The 19,860-nt window shown below is 32.6% G+C and overlaps 1 pseudogene; it reads right to left on the reverse strand.

The window, feature by feature from the left end:
- Positions 1-1,115: 1,115 nt before the first annotated feature.
- Positions 1,116-2,761, reverse strand: LOC145558175 (AP2/ERF and B3 domain-containing transcription factor RAV1 pseudogene; annotated as a pseudogene).
- Between the last annotated feature and the right edge of the window lie 17,099 nt (positions 2,762-19,860).

Genomic DNA, 19,860 nt, shown 5'->3' on the forward strand with positions numbered 1-19,860 from the left:
CCCTTTACGTGTTAATATTTGATAATTCAAAGTTATAGTTACAACTTACAAGCTAATTGTGATACGTTCGATAGATATATCATGTGTCTTGCCTTCCTCTACAAAGTCAAGTCTATTTGAATTTCGAAAAGCTTATTAAAAAATCTCAACAGAAAAAATATTTGGCGTAATACATTTGTTTAAACATTAAAGATAATATTGTAATAATTATAATAGTAGCAAGTGGGAGTACGGTTTTGTATTAAACCATTTCTGTTGGATATTAAAGTCATTTCAATATATGCAAGTTGCATGGTGAGATTGGAATATTTGACACCTTAACAACTCCACAACTATTCCCTAATTTCAAACTATTATGAAGGAAACATGAAGAAATAAAGTTTGGGTGAAAACCTAACATTGGATAGATATTGGGTTACCTTAACAAAAATCATAGCTTAACAAATTGGTGAAACTTTAAACAAATAAACAAGCTTTATTTTTGTTTTTAAAGTATATATATATATATATATATATATAAAATATCTGTAATATTGAGTGTGGTTATTTTCTTCGAAATTTACATGAATTATTGTACTTATAAAAGTCAAGTATCATGTGTTTAAGCGTTGCTTTATACAGACTGTCATCACTTAATTTATAAAGTGATATTTTTCAATCACTGGTCTCTTTCAAAATTAAAAATAAGATGAATTAACAGATCTTGTTTTGATTTAGTGCTTACAGATCTGAAGAAAAAAAAAAACTCAAATACATACTCATAATTATTCCCTCAACTCCATTGTTGCTCCATAAAATAACAACACATTTTCATTATTAAACAATCCTTCAAACCTTTCTCCATCTTGTAATTCCACTCAACATTACTATTTTAATTTTGTTGATAACATATTTCCATTTTAAGTTATACCTTTGATGCAAAAGGAGTAGCAATCTCTCTTTATTGCATAGCATATCAATGGTGCTTTATTACTTATTATGCACCAAAAAGATCTCATTTATTTAATTAACCACATGAGGAACATATCCAAACTAATTAATTAAATTGGGATATTTTTTAATCAAAAAGTTTTTCTGATTAAAAAAAAAATTGAAAAATGGATTGACATATCGTGTACATAAAAAAGGGATGGACAGTTTTCCCATTGCTTTTGAACTTTCGTTCCTTTCCTACTATTTTTTTTGTAATTTTTTTTCTTCAAAGTTTACATAAAAACATAACCAGCTCTCTTCAGCTGTGTTTTTTCTTTGTTGTTCTTGCTTTTTTTTTTTTTGGGTTGTTATACTAATTTACATATTGCAACTTGCACCATTTGCATCCTACACCTATCTCCACATTAAACAATTAATCAACTAGAATAATTAAAAAAAAAAAAAAAAAAAAAAAAAAACAAAATCAATTAATTAGATGTCACAAAGCAGCAACCACCATCTGCTTCTTGCTACTAGACTCCATGGTCAACAACTCAACCTCCCTTAACCTCTTTCCATTGCCACATCCATTTCCAGCCACCGCCTCGGCCACCGCATTTGCACTAATCCCAATCGGAGCCTTACAAATATCCACCCCAAACAATCTTAGCATTGGCTCACTTGATCGTACCTCCACTACTGGGTACTGGACAACCACGCGGTTGTCCAGTACCTCAGCAGACTCAGACTCAGGCCCGTTTATGACATTTCGTTGTTTGTAGTCAATGTATAGCTGCTTATCCGGTCCAGTAGATCTCTGGAAGCTTACAATATCCCCGGCCTTAAGACACTTCTCCTTAACAAATCGGCTCCAACCCTTGGTCAAGACGTAGCTCTGGCTGCTGTTCCAGTACGAGTACCGGAACCTCCAGACCTTCTCGTTGACATCCTCGAAGTTTAGCAGCACGCCTTTGGACGAGGAGGAGCACGTCCCGCTCCCACCCTGGAGCGGGAAGTGCTTCTCGGCGTGCTGCTTAGGTATAACCAACCTATTCAACTTCCCTACATCACTTGGAGTCACTACTTTCTCAAACAATTGCTCCCTACCAAATCCTCCACTATTTCCGTCAATCGGTTTAGCTTTCTCACCAGATAAATTCAATCCACCTCCCACTTTCTCAACGTCCACCTTAAAGTTCCGCCTGCTTTGCTGCAACTCATCGATGTAAGTATGTTTCCGAAGCATATCAACAATCTCAGCTTTCGACCTCGAGTTCAAGAACCTAAGCTCACCAGCACCCAGCTCGTCCTCCGGCGAAAGCGGCTTGAAGTTCGTAACAGCGTCACGGCCACGGAACCGTTGCGCAGCTACGTCGTAAGCACGAGCAGCTTCATCTTCTTCATTGAAAGTACCAAGCCAAACCCTCTGATGCTTCTCATAGATTTGAGCCCCCCACCGGCCATTTGGCTGTGGGACCACTCCCTTGTATTTTGACGATGGGAGCTTCCTCGACTCGGCCTCGATTCCGTTTTCGGAATCGATGACCACACTCGTACCGCTCCCCATCCGGCACAGACTGCCCGCCATGGCGGACGCCTTGCCGGGTAAGGGAGCGGGTTTCATAATATTACGAACCATTATTGTAGGTTGCTGTGGGGTGGTACTAATCAGAGATTCACTCGTTGAAGAGCTTTCATCCATACTACTAACATCCATTTTCTTTTTTCAAAATATCAAAATTAACTTTTTTCAATGAATATTTCTTTTAGAGAGAGAAAATTAGGGAAAATGGTGAGTTCTAGAGAGAAGTTGGGTTATATTATGTGGGGTTTGAATGAGGTTGGGATGGTTGAAGAGGGGTATATATAAGAAGTTTTCTACTAAAGGAAATAAATAAATAAGTAAGAAAATAATATAATTATCAAAGTATAACTATAACATAGAAAATAATTATTATTAATTTTTTTTTATATAATTTATGAAAAAGAAAAAAAAGGAGAAAAATGTAAGTAAGGGGAGTGGGTCAAGAGAAAGGAAGATTCAAGGATAGAGTGGGGAGGAGTGAGAGAGTATGTATGTGTTGTGGGCTATGTATGGGAAGAGGAGTGGGGACCACAAGAAATAAGCAAGTTGATGGGATTCACATGAGTATAGGAATAGCCAATAGGAAGAGGAGAGAGAAAAAGAGTGTGGGTAAAGTGTAGAAATCGTAATAGTAATAGTATGTTGTTGTAAGTGCATCCCCCCTGAAATATGTCGTCGAGCTGCATTACAATAGGATAAACTTCCCTTTTGATTCGTCTGCATGGCCCTCCCCCTCCTTCCTTACTCTTTTTTATCTTAATAATAATAATAATGATAATAATAATCATATTTTTTATGTACTCTAAAGTAATTATTTCGTTGTTATAATTTGGACAAATATTTTGTTCTAATTAAGGGTCGGTTCTGTTTATCTTATTTTGACTTATTTCAGATTTAATAATTTTGGTTAAGTTGAAGATAAATTTAGATTAGTAAAAATAAGTTATGATAGAGATTATACAAGTTCAAATTACAAATAAAATAAGTTTAGTTGATTCCATATAAGTTTAGATTAAGTTATGTTGAGAAAATTCTAATATAGTCTTATGACTTTTGACTTCCACAAACTTTGAATTGGATGGTTAAGATTATTTGTTTTTTCCATTTATTTTAATTGGCAATTTTAATTAAATTTTTTTTTTTAATTATTTTATACATACATGTTATTTTTAGAATTTTGAAAATATTAAAAAATAATTTATAGAAGATAAAAATACATTTAAAAATTTAAAAAAATTTTTTAATTAAAAGTATTAATTAAAAAATAAACCAAAAAATAAATAATCTTAAACAACCATTATTTTAAAAAAAATGTGGTAGTCAAAACTCATAAGACTACATTAGAATCATCCGTTGTGTAGGCTTTTAGGGAGTTTGGTATGAATTGAGGATAGAAAAAGGGATGATTTAATTACTAAAACAGAATAGGAAAATATTAAGATATAAAATAATGGTTGTCTCTTATTTAGTTAAAAAGGAATAAGATTGTAATAAAGAGTAAGTGATACATTTAAATAGAATCTTACTACATATGTAGTTACTTATTGCATCATTTATCCTTCTCCAATCTCAATACCCCTCCTCTCCCAATTATTATTTTTGTGCCAAAGACGGATTATTTTTATCTCTATTCCTCATTCGATCCTTACTTAATTAGCCCGATGCGTCTCTCCAAACATACAAATTATTTCTTTTTTCCTTTTCTGTATTGTGTATCTTTAATTTATTCCTAGGAACTAAATCATTCAGTGAATCGATTATATTATGGTATCTCCATCCCATCTTGTTTCTATATATTAGGAAGTAAATTGACATATATGCATTTATGAAATTATGAATTATACCTGCTTCATTAATGTATATTTCTACAACTTGGATTTTCATAAGGTTCACACACTTTGTACAACTTTTTTTTTATACGTGTGTACCCATGAGCATATATATATAATCTAGCTACAAAATAATGTATTTAGCATTGGTAGCTTAACTTCGATTCATTGTCAGATTAATTAAGTAGTTGTTGAAAATAAGGAATGAAAACCCTCTAGATGATTTAAAATATTTATGTTGAAATAAAAAATAATGTATATACAAGCATGAATTTTAGATGATGCAATTGAAAAAGAATAAATGTTGTACTTAATAAGTTTTGGGTTCATACATTATTTTAATATGAATTTCTGTCCAACTCTATCAAAATTTGATGTATTGATTTGGGTGATTAATTTTTAAATAAAATATATTTGATTAAAATATAGTAAATATTTTTTTACATGGTTAGATATATAGCAAAAATAAGTAATACGAAGTAATAAGCTTTTGAAATAAAGAGATAAATAGATAGAAAATAATCAAAATATATATCCTTAGTAGGAGTCAATAACATTCTAAATAAAAAAAGTTCCATGCATTACTGCAATCATAAACAAGCTATGTGAGCATTGTGAAGTCCCAAATTTTATTTTAAATTTTGTCCGAATAAATCAATATATAAGGGTATTACAAATTACATCTAGCAATTGAAATACTCCGTATTTAACTTAAACATATGAGCTATTGTATACAAATCCTTAATCTCAAATCAACACCTCGTTGATTAAAGTAACATGTATTATGATGAAGTGCTTCGTACAATTTTTGCTAGTTAGCTTGCCCACCTGGCCTAACTAATTCATCCTCAATCATTTATATGTCTAATGTCTTGTTAGTTTGAAATGTCAATAATTTGTTAGTTTTGAAATCCAATGGTTTATTTTCCTATTTCTTAAATGGTACTATAGATACTTTTGTGCTTGATTCAATATTTTTTAAAAAAATAAAAGAAAAAAAACAACAATAAGGTAGATTATTTAATGGAGTATATATGTTTATGATGCAAGGAGTCAAACATTTATTATATTGAATAATTCAACTTGTTATATATTAATTACTTGCTTACACTAATGTATAGTATTTCAAACTATATGGCCCAATGCAACCTTATTGTCAAAGCTAAGTTTTTGGTGTTATTAGCTCAAAAATTTTAATTAGGCTAAGAAAAATATTAGTAAAATAATGACAGTAAATGCAACTCTTAGGGCTACATGTAAGAAAATTAGAATTATAGGAGCATTAAACAATTTTATTATAATTTAATTAGTACATTTAGTTCTTATTAGTAGCTCTTGGGGTGTGTATATCATAATCAAAAGAATTATACTCCGTATCACATTTTAATTTTCTTTCAAGATTTAAAGGGTCAAATTAAATGACCCTTAATTCACGACAAATCAATTAATAGCTAGTTGTAAGAAGCAGTCATAACAACTACTCGTATATGCAATCATAATCAATTAGCTACCATGCATCTTAATTAAAATCATAAATGTATTATACATAGTAAATCATACGTAGTATACTAATTAAGCAAAAGGTATATACTTGTACATATTTATCATTATTACCAATTAAATTTATTAAATGATTAAAATAAAATTTAAAAGTTGAATTTTTGGTTTCTATTATTTTCCTTATTTGTTTTGGTAAGGTTAGGTCAATTATTATTCAAAAAATCGATCATGTAGAATATTTTATGAGTGTACCTAACTATGTATCGTAATGCAAATTGAGGTATTAATTTTGGGTTGAATTGTGTTTGTGTATGAACACACAAAGACTAACCAAGTAGCAAAGCGGACTTGATCGATTTTGCACATGTTAACTATATTTAAAACACTAAAATAATAATGTTAATTACGGAGTAGCAAGCAATAATATGCATCAAACAATTCCTTTTTTAGTTCGTTGATATAGTCCTTTAGCATGTTCGTGAATGTTCTCTATAATATGAAAGACATTATCGGGAGAATACTATACGATACGGAGTATCCGATGATGTATATGTATTTCCCACACCTGGGCCCTATGGAAATCTTATCTGATTATAAAACCACAACCCCACCAACATGAAAACTTGCTCGATAATTTGGTGCAGCAGTCTTTTAATGAATGAATTCTCAATACTACTAGTTGTATACTTGTACAATAATAATAATAATAATAATAATAAGATATGATATGATATTAATATAGTAAAAGTAGTACATATAAATTCACCCGAGCTGCAGAGCAGATTAACATGAAAGTGAGAGTTATACAACACTACTCGTAGTGTGTAGAAGAAACAGCTGACCTGAATAATGTTGGATGGGTTAATGGGTCCCACACTACTCGACCTATATTTGTATACAATATGATAGGATAATAAAAACGATATGATAGACTTTATAAAAACGAGCAAAAACCATGGGTAACGATGCTATCTCATTGGCCACTCTCTTTATTGTCTACCTTCTACCCCCTTTTTTTTTCAAAAAAAAATATATATTATATTTATTATTGTTGTTGTTATAATTATTATTTGGGCAAAATATGTATGCAATGTATTGTATATTTGTATATCAAAGGCTCCTAATAACAAGTGGATTGTGGGCATGCATTAGATGCATGTACCCATGTACGATATCAACTTATCAAGTAGCCAACCATTTTTGGCGCTTTTGGTGGAGAATTTACTTTAATTTGTAACTTTGACCTCACAAGTTTGTATCGTATCATATATTTGTTTGGGAGTAGAGGGATTTCCTTATTTTCTCTATACTTTCAAGTGCTAAACTGCAGAATTAGATTAATTTAACCTGTGAGATTTGTTGATTTAGTAGGGTCTTTCATCTTACATTTAAAAAATATACTAAATCAAGTTATGTTATTAGTCAACTAATTTATTACTGAATTTAAATATCACATTTTATGCTTTTTAATTTCTCCGTTTATGCTTTTGTCTTTTCTTTTCATATCTACAAAGTATATAACTAATTAGAGTATTGTATTATGGAGTATATGATATTGGTATTAACAGGAGCCTATATATATAGTATGTCACATGATGCTCTCCTTATATAAGAATTCTTTCTTTTAAAATATATAAAAATATGGAGTATAAATAGAAAAAGTAGTGAAAAACAAGTAGTTTATACATAAACCAGCGACCTTAAATTTAAACATTAAAGTGTAAAAATCTAATATACTTCGTATAAAATACTTGTATTACATTTTTGTTCTTTGGTACTAAAATCAATGAAATAAAAAAGATTCAACCATGATATTTATGCATGCTATTATGCATTGATCATTAAGTATTGTGTAACGCTAAACTAACGCCTATATCCATATCCAAAAATTAATTTGTTGATTTCAACATACTTTTCTATCAAATTTCATATACAGCTACTTATTTGGATTTTATATGTTGATTAACTATTGGTCAATAAAACGAAAATTTTTGCTTAATTTGTCTTAATATGTAGGCATCCAAGAATCAAGTTGCTGCGGTCCAATAATTATTATTGTGGTAGTGGGAGAAATATGTTTTTGTTTGTTGATGTCTTGATTAGTTTGTAGAAAAGATGTACGTACAGTATACCAAAAAAGTTTTAAATTGTAAATTTTTAATGTTTCTTGTAAGCTACAATATTCTACTTATAGAAAATATCTTACGAATATTAGGTGCATATATCTCAATACTAATTATTCACAAAATCGAATTAAATATTGAAAAAAGATTAAACTTATCTCATGTACAAAAAAGGTGAGTACAATTTTTTTTTCTAAAAATAAATACGTAGAGATTATCATGTAATAAATCATGTTGCATTCTTTCAAAAAAAAAAAATGTAATCATGTGTTGCATTAAAGTGAATTATCACCTAGTATTACATATGGATCGGAATATTTGATTTCCAAAAAATAAAATAAAAAATAAATTGCACAAGATAAAAGTTGTACTTAGGCCCTGCTCACTTCATCTTAAAAAAATGATATTCAGTAAAAATAATTTCAGTTCAGTAAAATTAATTTTAGTTCAGTAAAAATAAGTGCAGTGCAGCAAAAATAATTTCAATTCAGTGAAAATAATTTCATTTCAGTAGAAATCAGTAAACCTAAAGAAGAAATATAATAGAAATCAGTAAAAATAATTTTAGTTCAGCAAAAATAATTTTAGTTCAGTAAAAAAATAATTTCAGTTCAGTAAAAATAATTTCAGTTCAACAAAATCAAGGTAAAGTGAACGGGGCCTTATTAGGTTTTTTTTCTTCTTATTTGATAAAGTAGTGTTAGAATATGCCTTGACTAGTTAGTTTTCTTTGGACAATAATCATAGGTGTCAAGAATGTGAATCCTTGGTTTGTGTATTACGTATAAGAGTATATATATACAACCTAAACCGGGCAAAACCTAAGCCCAATAGTTAGCTAAATAATACAATACATAAGCCTAGCTTAACACCCCCCCCCCTCAAGTTGGAGCATGCAAATCACAAATGTCCAACTTGCCTAGTAAATACAAAAATTGTCGTTTACCCAAGGCCTTCGTAAAGATATCCGCTAGTTGTTCCGTAGTCCGCACATGAGAAGTTTTAATAGTACCATCCTGAATCGCATCACGAATATAATAGCAATCAACCTCAATATGCTTAGTACGCTCATGAAACACCGGGTTTTGCGCAATATACAAAGCCGACTGACTATCACAAAATAGGCTCATCGCTCGTGGGTGAGCCACACCCAGACTACCAAGAAGGGCCTTCAACCACTTCAACTCATCAGTAGCGGAGGACATAGAACGGAACTCTGCCTCAGCATAAGACTTAGCAACAGTTGGCTGTTTCTTGGTTTTCCAAGAAATCGGAGAACCACCTAGAAAAATTAACCATCCGGTTATGGACCTTCTTGTCAAAGGACAACTAGCCCAATCTGAATCGCACCAACCTGTCAAATGCAAATCACAATCCAAACCCAAGAGAATCCCCTGGCCCGGGCAACCCTTCAAGTACCGAACAACACGAAGAGCAGCATCCCAATGGTCCTGTCGAGGTTGGTGCATAAATTGAGCCAAAATATGAACCGTGTAAGCCAAATCAGAGCGGGTGAAAGACAAATAAATGAGACGGCCAACAAGCCGTCTATACTGCTCCGGATCATCCAGAAAATCTCCCTGAGATTGAGCCAGAGTGTGATTCTGCTCAATCGGAAATGCAGCCGGCTTTGCAGCTAATAAACCTGCTTCTGCAATAATATCAAGAGTGTACTTGCGTTGACAAAGAAAAATCCCCTCGGGACTCCTGGTCACCTCAATGCCAAGAAAATACTTCAACACACCCAAATCTTTCATATGAAAGCAATCACACAGATAAGATTTAAAAGCAGAAATTGCAGAGACAGAATTGCCTGAGATCAACAGGTCATCAACATAAACCAGAACACTGATTTGTATATTCCCTTGCTGCAGAGTAAAAAGGGAATAATCAGAGTATGACTGTTTAAAACTGTACCTTTTGAGAGAGGTAGTCAATTTAGCAAACCAACACCGCGGTGCTTGCCGAAGACCATATAATGACTTCTGTAACCGACACACCATTCCGGGTTTGCTACCATGAAATCCGGGAGGAGGCTTCATATACACTTCTTCATCAAGATCGCCATGAAGAAATGCGTTATGGACATCCATCTGATGCAATTCCCAATTCTTCGCTGCTGCTACGGCTAAGAATGCACGCACCGTTACCATTTTGGCGATTGGCGCAAAAGTCTCATTATAATCAATGCCTGCCACTTGGTGATTACCGAATATAACCAAACGAGCCTTTAACCTCTCAACAGACCCATCAGAATTATATTTTATTTTATAAACCCACCGACACCCGAGAGCTTTCTTCCCCGGTGGTAATGACTCCATGACCCAAGTCTGATTATCTTCTAAGGCAGTGATTTCTTTTTGCATTGCTTCTTTCCACCCATCATCTGTCAATGCCTCCTTGAAGTTACGAGGTTCAGTTCCTGCTAACACAGCTGCAAGAAATGTACGGTGTCGCAAGGAAAATTTTTCACAATTAACAAAATGTGCTATAGGATAGGGAGTACCTGAGGAGCATGGAGGAGGTGAACTAGGAGGACTCGTTGCTTGGACAGTATGTGCGACGTAATCTTTGTGCCAACCCGGTGGGTGTCGTTGTCGAGTTCCGGGCCCAAGATGATTTTCGGTGGTGCCCAAGACCGTGGAAGCGGCGTCATTGGAGCTGGCAGCAACTGCTGTGGTCGTGGCAGCAGCATCAGAAGCTGCGGTAGTGCTGCCAGCACCTGCTGCAGTGCGCGTGGCAGTAGATGCCACGGCCTGGTCGTGGTCCCTGCTGCCTGCCACGGCCTGGTCGTGGTGTGTGCTGCCAGCACCTGCTGCAGTGCGCGTGGCAGTAGGTGCCACGGCCTGGTCGTGGTGTGTGCTGCCTGCCATACCCAAAGGAGTGTCAAGACCAGTAGCATCCGTACCCCCTTGAGTTATTTCACTAATTTCCAAAACCGACTCCAAATCATCTAAAAAATCAAAATCAACACCCGTATCTTCCTCATTCAATGTAGAAGCAACCATATCATTATCATGATTCTCAGACATTTCACTAGCAAAAGGGAAAGAATTCTCAAAAAACTTCACATCACGAGACACAAAAATTTCACTCGTCTCAAGATCATATAGTTTCCAACCTTTTTTTCCGTGAGGGTATCCAACAAAAATACACTTCCGACTCCTAGGTGCAAATTTATCACCCTTTGCTTTCTGATTATGAGCGAAACAAAGAGACCCAAAAACTCGTAACTCATCAAAGTTAGGTTCTTTTCCAAACAAAACCTCATATGGTGTTTTATTTTGCAACAAGCGAGATGGAGTACGATTAATTAAATAAACCGCCCCAAGAACACATTCACCCCAAAAACCAATTGGCAAATTCCCTTGAAACATCAAAGCACGCCCCACATTTAATATATGTTGATGTTTTCGCTCTACCTGACCATTTTGTTGAGGTGTCCCAACACAAGAAGTTTGAAAAATAATGCCATGTTCATTAAAATATGGAAGCATGCAATTAAACTCGGTTCCATTGTCACTTCTCACCAATTTGGCAGTCGTTTCAAATTGACGCTCAATCATAGCAAAAAAAGACAAAAATGCGGAATAAACTTCAGTTTTGGAATTCAACAGATAAACCCAAACACCTCTAGAAAAATCATCAACTAGAGTTAAAAAATAATGTGCACCACAAGTAGACGGAGTTTTATACGACCCCCACAAATCACAATGAATTAATTCAAAAATACGACTAGCTTTGCTATCACTATTAGGAAAAGGGTCCCTAGACTGTTTGGCTTGACGACATACATCGCAAGCTTTATTCAAAAAGGACTTAGTAGTACTATAACGAACAGCAGGAACTAACTTGACAACTCTATCCGACGGATGCCCAAGTCTTCTATGCCATAGCTCGAAATCTGACAATCCCGGAACTTGCACCGCACATACTGTAGGAATTCGCCGAAAATAATAGAGTCCGTCCTTCCGTTCACCAGCTCCAATCAGGCTCCCCGAATGTTGGTCTTGTATAGCACATAAAGAATTAGTGAAACGAACAAAACAATTTGAACCATCAATCATCTTTGAAACCGATATTAAATTGCATTTTAATTTTGGAACAAACAGAACATGTTCCAATATTAAATCATCACTCAACTTAACACGACCCTCTTTCAAGGCCACTGCTTGGTCTCCATTAGGCAGACCTACTGGACACGCCTCAATTGAACAAACATCCAACAAGCACGATTCATCTCCGGTGACATGGTGAGAAGCCCCCGTGTCTATAATCCAAGAACCCGACACACACTCACCTTGCATTATCTCTTGTTGATGATTGTTAACCATGTTTAGCAACACTTGAACATCGACAGACTTAAGATCGGCTAAAGACAAGTCCCCTGCAGCAGCTTGTGTGGAGCTTGTGAGGGCATTAGCACGAGCAGAAGCAGCAGCTGGCTTCGGCACAGAGGCAGGGGAAGCAGCAGGTGCCTTCGACGAGGCAGCAACACCTCTGTCTCTCCCTCTTCCCTTCCCTTTGAGCTCGAACCACCACTCGGGATACCCATGGAGGTCGAAACAGCCATCAATGTCATGGCCCGACTTCTTACAATGATTACAATGCAGCTTCGATCGGTCTTGACGATCGAAATTCCCTTTCCATGGACAGCAGGGACAGCAAAGACATGAGCGTCCTTCGACTTCTCCTTCTCAGCTTTCCCTCTAGCAATACCACGGGACTCCTCTTCTTGAAGAAGGGTTTGATACGCTCGGTTAAAATCAGCAGGGGGTTGTTGGGAGAGCAAGTTCGTCCTCACCGCAGCATAGAAATCATCATCGATTCCAATTAAAAATTGGTGCAAAATCTCCTCATCTCTTTCCTTGGCAAATTTACCAACGACATTACATGTACATAAGCCGCACTCGCAGCCATGAAGGGGTTTGATTCGCGTGAGTTCGTCAAACAATCCCAACAATTTCGTGTAGTATTCCTCAATACTCATGCCTTTGTGTTGTTTACAATCAGTGATGCTCGCCCTCAATTGTTGCAAGCGAGGGCCATTCGAGACACAAAAACGTGTCTCCAAATAATCCCAAAGACGTTTCGCCTCCTCAAAGTAAGGAATTGATGCCGCAACCTTAGGATCCATAGACCGCAATAACCAAGAAACGAGCATCGAATTAACCGTTTCCCAATCAAGCAGCTTCTTTTTCTCAGTAGGTTTGGTGATGGTGCCATCAACAAACACGAATTTCCTTCTAGATCGCAAAGACAAAGTAATCGCCCGCGACCAAGCTAAGTAGTTATCGCCTTTCAAGATTACGTGAGTAATCAAATTACCCGGCTGATCACCGGAGCCAAGATAGAACGGAGAAGCAGGATCAATCTTCCCTTCCTCCATTGTTGATGATTAAGCGTAGAAAGAAAAATCTGTAATTTTAGGGTTTTTAGGGTTTTAGGCCTGATACCATGTCAAGAATGTGAATCCTTGGTTTGTGTATTACGTATAAGAGTATATATATACAATCTAGACCGAGCAAAGCCTAAGCCCAATAGTTAGCTAAATAATACAATACATAAGCCTAGCTTAACAATAGGGGATTAGGGGTGTTGTTGTTATTAATATTTTGTAATATACGTACTATATATCTTCAAAATCAATAAACTCTCATCTCACTTGTCCATGGACGTATTTGACTCGCATTAGTAAGTCATGCCACGTATGTAAAATTTGTATTTTTGTTTGTTGATTTCAATAATCTTTATTTCTTATATATGTCGTAACATGTTGTCCATTACCATATAGAGAAAAATGCAAGGTTTACTAAAAAGACGACTAACTAATAAACTTAAAATAATTTTTTAAACATTATTGTATGGATATAAATATCCAAAATATTAAGCGTAAAGGGAAATAATAAATCATCAATACAGATCAAATGATTTTATAAACATTTAAAAGAAAAAAAAAATCTTAGAGGAATTTTGTTTTTAAAATAATATGTACTAGTTTTATCCCCGTGCAAATGCACGGATTTATAATAATAAGACTTGAAAATAAAAATAAATAAATAAATGAATAAAATTCAATTAAAATGGAGTTAGTTTAAATGAAATGGCTTATATGTAACATTTTTTATTTTTGAATTTGAATTCATATCATGTCTATCCTTAAAATTCTCTTGTTAGATACATTATTTAAAATATTTTATAAATTATTGTAAGTTTTTTTTCATTAAATTTTTTTTATCATGTTATTTTTTAAGGGGAAAAAAGAAATTTTAAAAAAAAGCTAAAAAATATTTGGGCGGGAAAATTTTTGTTGTGAATGTGACCTGTGTACTTAAGGGATAACTCTGGTGATTACTTTAGTATATAGTATATAGATGGGCTTTTTTTATAAATAAATAAATAAATAATTATATTGTTGGGTTGTTTTATACCCTTATATACGAAGTAGTTAGGATATCCTTGTTTAATATTACTCGTATTATTTTTATTTTATTTTACATTTTCTTGTTTAATTTTATAACAAATTAAATCAACAATAAACTTAATTCTTTTATGAAAAAATATAATCAACAGGATAAGTTACTTTGATCAATTTAAGCATATTGTGTATTTGTGATCAGATATGATTAGATGATAGGATGCTAGAGCATCCTTATCTTTGATACTATACTTCATATATATTATTACTACATAAACTAGCATCATTCGTCCAATTTTTTCTATCAATACCTACTTTAAATTATTGTGCATGCTTTAATACGGAGTACTAAATTACTAATCATCATATTTATTAATTTAATTCATTCAGATCAAATGATATGTTTTTATTAATTATATCCTGGAAAGAAGGAAAAAGGTTTGTCAATGCAAGTTCAATCTTGTATATTATGGGGTATCTAATTAAAAATATCTGTCTTTTTCTAATTAAAATGAAAAGAAAACCGTCTTTATTACGCATAAATCAATTATTAGCTCACCTATCTTTCAGTTTATAGATATTATTGCTCAGTTTTTCTTCAATCAATGTTGATACTTGATACGCAAGCTATTTTTTACGGAGTAGAAAAATATCCATTCTCTTCTTTTTATATTAACCGTCAAAAACTATTATTGTGCTTGTTTAATTTCTTATTTATAATCAATTTATCAACTAATTTACCGAGTATGTCAATCGGGTCATATGAGGGATTAGAGAATGTAAAATAAATTTCTTGATCAATTTTGATTAACAAAGGTATCATGTATGTTAAACTTGATTGGGGTTGTATATATATTGAAAATAATAATTAAAAAAAAAAAAAACATGTAGGTTAAAAATACTAAATGATTTTATCTCAACTCGAAACATAAGATCCTTACTTTCTATTTCAGAGAATTGATAACTTGTAGTCATCTTTTTTGAGTCAAAATCAATGTTGGCGAAAATTAAGTCATTTAATTTTAGATATTTTATGTATGATATGGGTTGTTTAATGTCGGCCAATTCTATGTTGTTTTTGTTAATTCTACTCATAGACAACATATGAAGACAAAAGACCTAAATAGTCAATAATCCGTCCCTAATTCTTAAAAACTTGGAAAAGTAAAACGAATTCTATGGATCAAAACTATCAATAATAATATATCCCATTAGTACGACTATATGACCAGTACCTTTCTTAAATTGTAAAACCAATTCACACCAAGAAAATAAACATTGCATGCATGGGTTCATTTAAATTCATGATATGATACTAACTCCGTTTCATATTATTTGCTATAATTAGACATTTTTTCTCTCTAGTTTATGTCAAATCGTTACAAATAATATGAAATAGAGGAAGGAATTTTATAAACCATGTCATGAAAAATTTGTCCTAAATGAAAAATCAACAAAAAATATTACTTATGGAAAAAATTGTACGGATGGGGGTCCTTAAAAAGTTGAATAAATAGACAAAAACAATTGGACAACCCATCTCATCTCTTCATGCAACTTGACAATACCACGCGCATAATGAATGGGCGGATTCAGTAAATACTGTTGTGCTGCCTAATTATTGGTCAATTCATTTGTTTCATTTTTATTCCATTTTTTTTTAATTTTTTTTTTCTCTTTCCTATTGGCTAACTAAACTACAACATTGTCACGTTTTGTCAATTTTAACTAAAAATAATTATTTAAATAGTAATTTGAATTACTCAAAAGATATTTGTCACGTACAATAATAAGAGTATAAAGGTACGGTTAATGGTTGTATAATCTTGACTGTTTGTGTATTTATTGCATTTTTCCCTACAAGTGGGAATTACTTGCACCCTTTTTTGGGGTTTTGCATGTGACCCCCTTTTTTTTTTTTTTTTTTTTTTATAATAATAATTTTCTTGTTGGGGAATATTTATAAGGGTAATGTTATATGTAGCCCTAAGGGCTATATATAAGCATTAAAATACTTTTGGAAATTGTATAAAATTAGGAATTTATGACAAAAACACGCGTAAATCAGTGTTATTAGTGTTTATATTTTGATGATTTTTCAACTTTTTACGATTTTCAAGTGTAAATTTAATATTTATATGTAGCCCTAAGGGCTATGTATAACATTTTCCTATTTATAATGTACTCGTAGGATTTATATATACCACAACCATCATGTGATGGTGGTACAAAATAGGGGTGAGCGTAGCAGGGTACCCTGTAAAAATATCAAGACCCGGAACCGGAACCTGTTGCAACAGGTTCCTAAAAATAGGAACCGGAACCGGAACCGGAACCGGAACCTGTTGCAACAGGTTCCTAAGAATTGAGAACCGGAACCAGAACCCGCAGGTTCCGGTTCCTAAACAGGGTACCCTGTCTGTGAAAGTAAGTTTAATAGTTACTTGATAAATTGTGACAAATTTTTTTTTTTTTTTTAAATAGATGATCACAATAAAAGCTTACAACTTTAGTATAGTACTTCAAATATAACAAACCAACACTAATTGTCTAGAATTTTTAACACCATATAGGTACCGGTTTCATGTACCCTATAGGGAACCTGTACTAACAGGGTACCCTACAGGTTCTAGATCCAAATTTTTATTACCCGGAACCGGAACCTGTTGCAACAGGTTCTTAATTTTATTACCTGGAACCAGAACCTGATCAACAGGTTCCGGGTTTGGAACCTGCGGTTCCGAACAGGTTCCGGTTCCATATCAGGTACCCTAAATTTTTGCTCAACCCTAGTACAAAACATAGGTGTACGAATTTGATTTCCAATTGTACCATTTCTAGAAGTTAGAAACATTTTACTCCGTATTTAGTAACCAAAAAAATAAAGTTATGTAAGGAAAATATATACTTCGAATTTAACAGACCTAGTAAAATACATGTAGCAATTATGATCATTACGTTGTTCAAATTTGTTTAGTATATTTGTCTGCATACAATTTTAATTAAAAAAAAAAAAAAAAAAAAAAAAAACAGTTGAGTATTATTCACTTGATTATAAGATTCAAATATATTATCAAGTATCATTATGATTAATAAAATAACCAGCTCAATTCATAGCTAAAATAAGTTTTAAACACAATTTATTATAGTCTTGAAAATTCAAATTTCGAATTAATCAAGTTTAGTTTAATTTAGATAAATGAATGTATCCCATGAACAAAACATACCTCTATTCACCCCTCAATAAATTTTCTTATCACTTTTACTCCCTTGACACAAATTATCCACCACCACAAATAAATAAACTAATTTCATCTTATACTTATTTCTTATTTTATTTTTTAAAAAGTTCAAGTAATTTTAAATAGTAGGGCTCGTAACAGCGGCCCATAAGCTATACAACCTAAAATAGGCTCAACAAGTTCATAAAAAATAAGTTTGGAAAAAATTGATTTGGAAAAAATAAGTTTAGACAAATAAAATATATAAACTCTAATAATATAAAATAAGTTCAGATAAAATAATTTTAGACAAGATTAAATGTACCAAACAGAGCCTAATTTTGATTTATCTACCTTAATTCTTAAGTAGTTTAACGCCATCATATATTATTCTATATCATCTAGAACTTTAAGAAATCATATACAAGTACATGTATTACTTTGTAATTTCGTATATTTATATATGCAATGTTATCCGGCCCTTATCTCCCCATGAATTGAATTTTATTTAGTTTACAAATACTAAATCGGTTTCTTCCTTCCTAAGGAAAAGGAGAGTTATATAACATATCTCCATAAAACACCTATATTTATTTTTCTAGAAAAATGAAAAAAAAAAAAAAAAAGAAAGAAAGAAACAGGTTGGATTTAGTTTAGATTGATGACATCAACATGGAATTTATTCGTTAAGATCTTATAAGCCTTCCCATTATAATATAGGTGTTGTGAGGACTAAACACGTAGATAAATCATCCACCACTTTTATAATTGACAAAGCAATGTGAACTTGAATAGATTGTACCAATATCACGATGAACTTAATTGACATTATTATCTTTTCTTAATAAGGCATCATTTTGTTTAAGTGATCTATTTCTTGATTGGTTTGTACCCCTTAAATAAAATTCATTAGAATGCTTTTGCAATATGCTTCATTATCTACTCGACATTATTGCCAATATATTGTCATCGATAAATTAAAGGCACTTAAATAAAATCATAAGAGTGACATAGTATGATACTCAAAATGTATGATCAGATCAAATGTCGTTTGCATTACTATTTTTTGCATAACTTAAGCTTGTATATATTGCTTGTTAAATATATTAGAATAAATTGTGGTTGTATAATTTGATGAGTATTCATGACACATGGAATATCAAGCTTAATCTTAGAACAAATGATCGTTAATATATGATATATTCCGTACAAGATTTTTAGACTAACCATAACACAATGTAATATACGTTGCATCTTTTAATATCTCATTTCATGTTGCTTTTGGTGGCATTTCACTTTTTCACTTTTTCACTTTACTTAAATCCAATAAGCTATATATATCGATACTTTTGTTCTTTTATTCATTAAAACAATTACTTTACATTATCTAGCCTACCTATCGGTATCACTAACTAGCTTGATCCAATAGTAAAGACTCAATTTATTGGTGGTAATTTTATCCAAACCTAAAATTGTCCAAGTGGGATTAGTGCTAAGTTTAGCTAAGCCAATAGGTTAAGAATTAGTAGATTTTAAGGATTTAGTTAGTGCAACAATGCGGTCAGTTGCTCCCACTTAATTTGAGATATTTGTAAATTAAACTATCCGAATTTAGAATTTTTGAAATTTTACTCTTAACCTTGACTATTCGCCTAAATAAAATTTTTAAACTACGGGCAAAGTTTTACGACGCGAATTGAAATAATAATTTTTTTTCATGAATTTGCCACTTGATAATCGATTGTACAACTGTACTCATTCCTTTTACTACTTGTAATCATCATCATCATCCAATTAGGTTAGACTTTCTTATGTGGCCGGTTTATAGCACTAATGAAGCCACTAAGATAGAGTAGGAAACCCTTTTTTTCTCTCTAATCCACATAATTAATATGTATCTTTATAACTCTTCTTAACTAAATTTGAGTGGTTGTGATGTCATTTTCAAAACTAAAAAGTAAATTGGAATTTTATTTAATTTTTGACGCGTTGTTCCACCGTTTAACAACACAAGAAAATGATAAAATATAGCAGCCTCTTTTTTGGAAGCATTCGTTTACTAGTTTAGTGCTTAATTATATGCCTCAAAAAGCCAAAAAGCATGAGTTTATCTCTAGCTATCTCTAGATTTGTTTGTTTGCACTTAAACTTATCTTAAGCAAATTATACTATAATACTATCTAATTAATTAATTAATTAATTAGTGCGTGTGATTAAAATTGTAACTCCTTCTAACTCCAAAGAGCCTATTTCTGTTGGTTGTGACGCAATA

The sequence above is a fragment of the Chenopodium album genome, chromosome 1 (assembly GCF_948465745.1).
Source record: "Chenopodium album chromosome 1, dcCheAlbu1.1, whole genome shotgun sequence".
Taxonomy (NCBI): Eukaryota; Viridiplantae; Streptophyta; class Magnoliopsida; order Caryophyllales; family Amaranthaceae; genus Chenopodium; species Chenopodium album.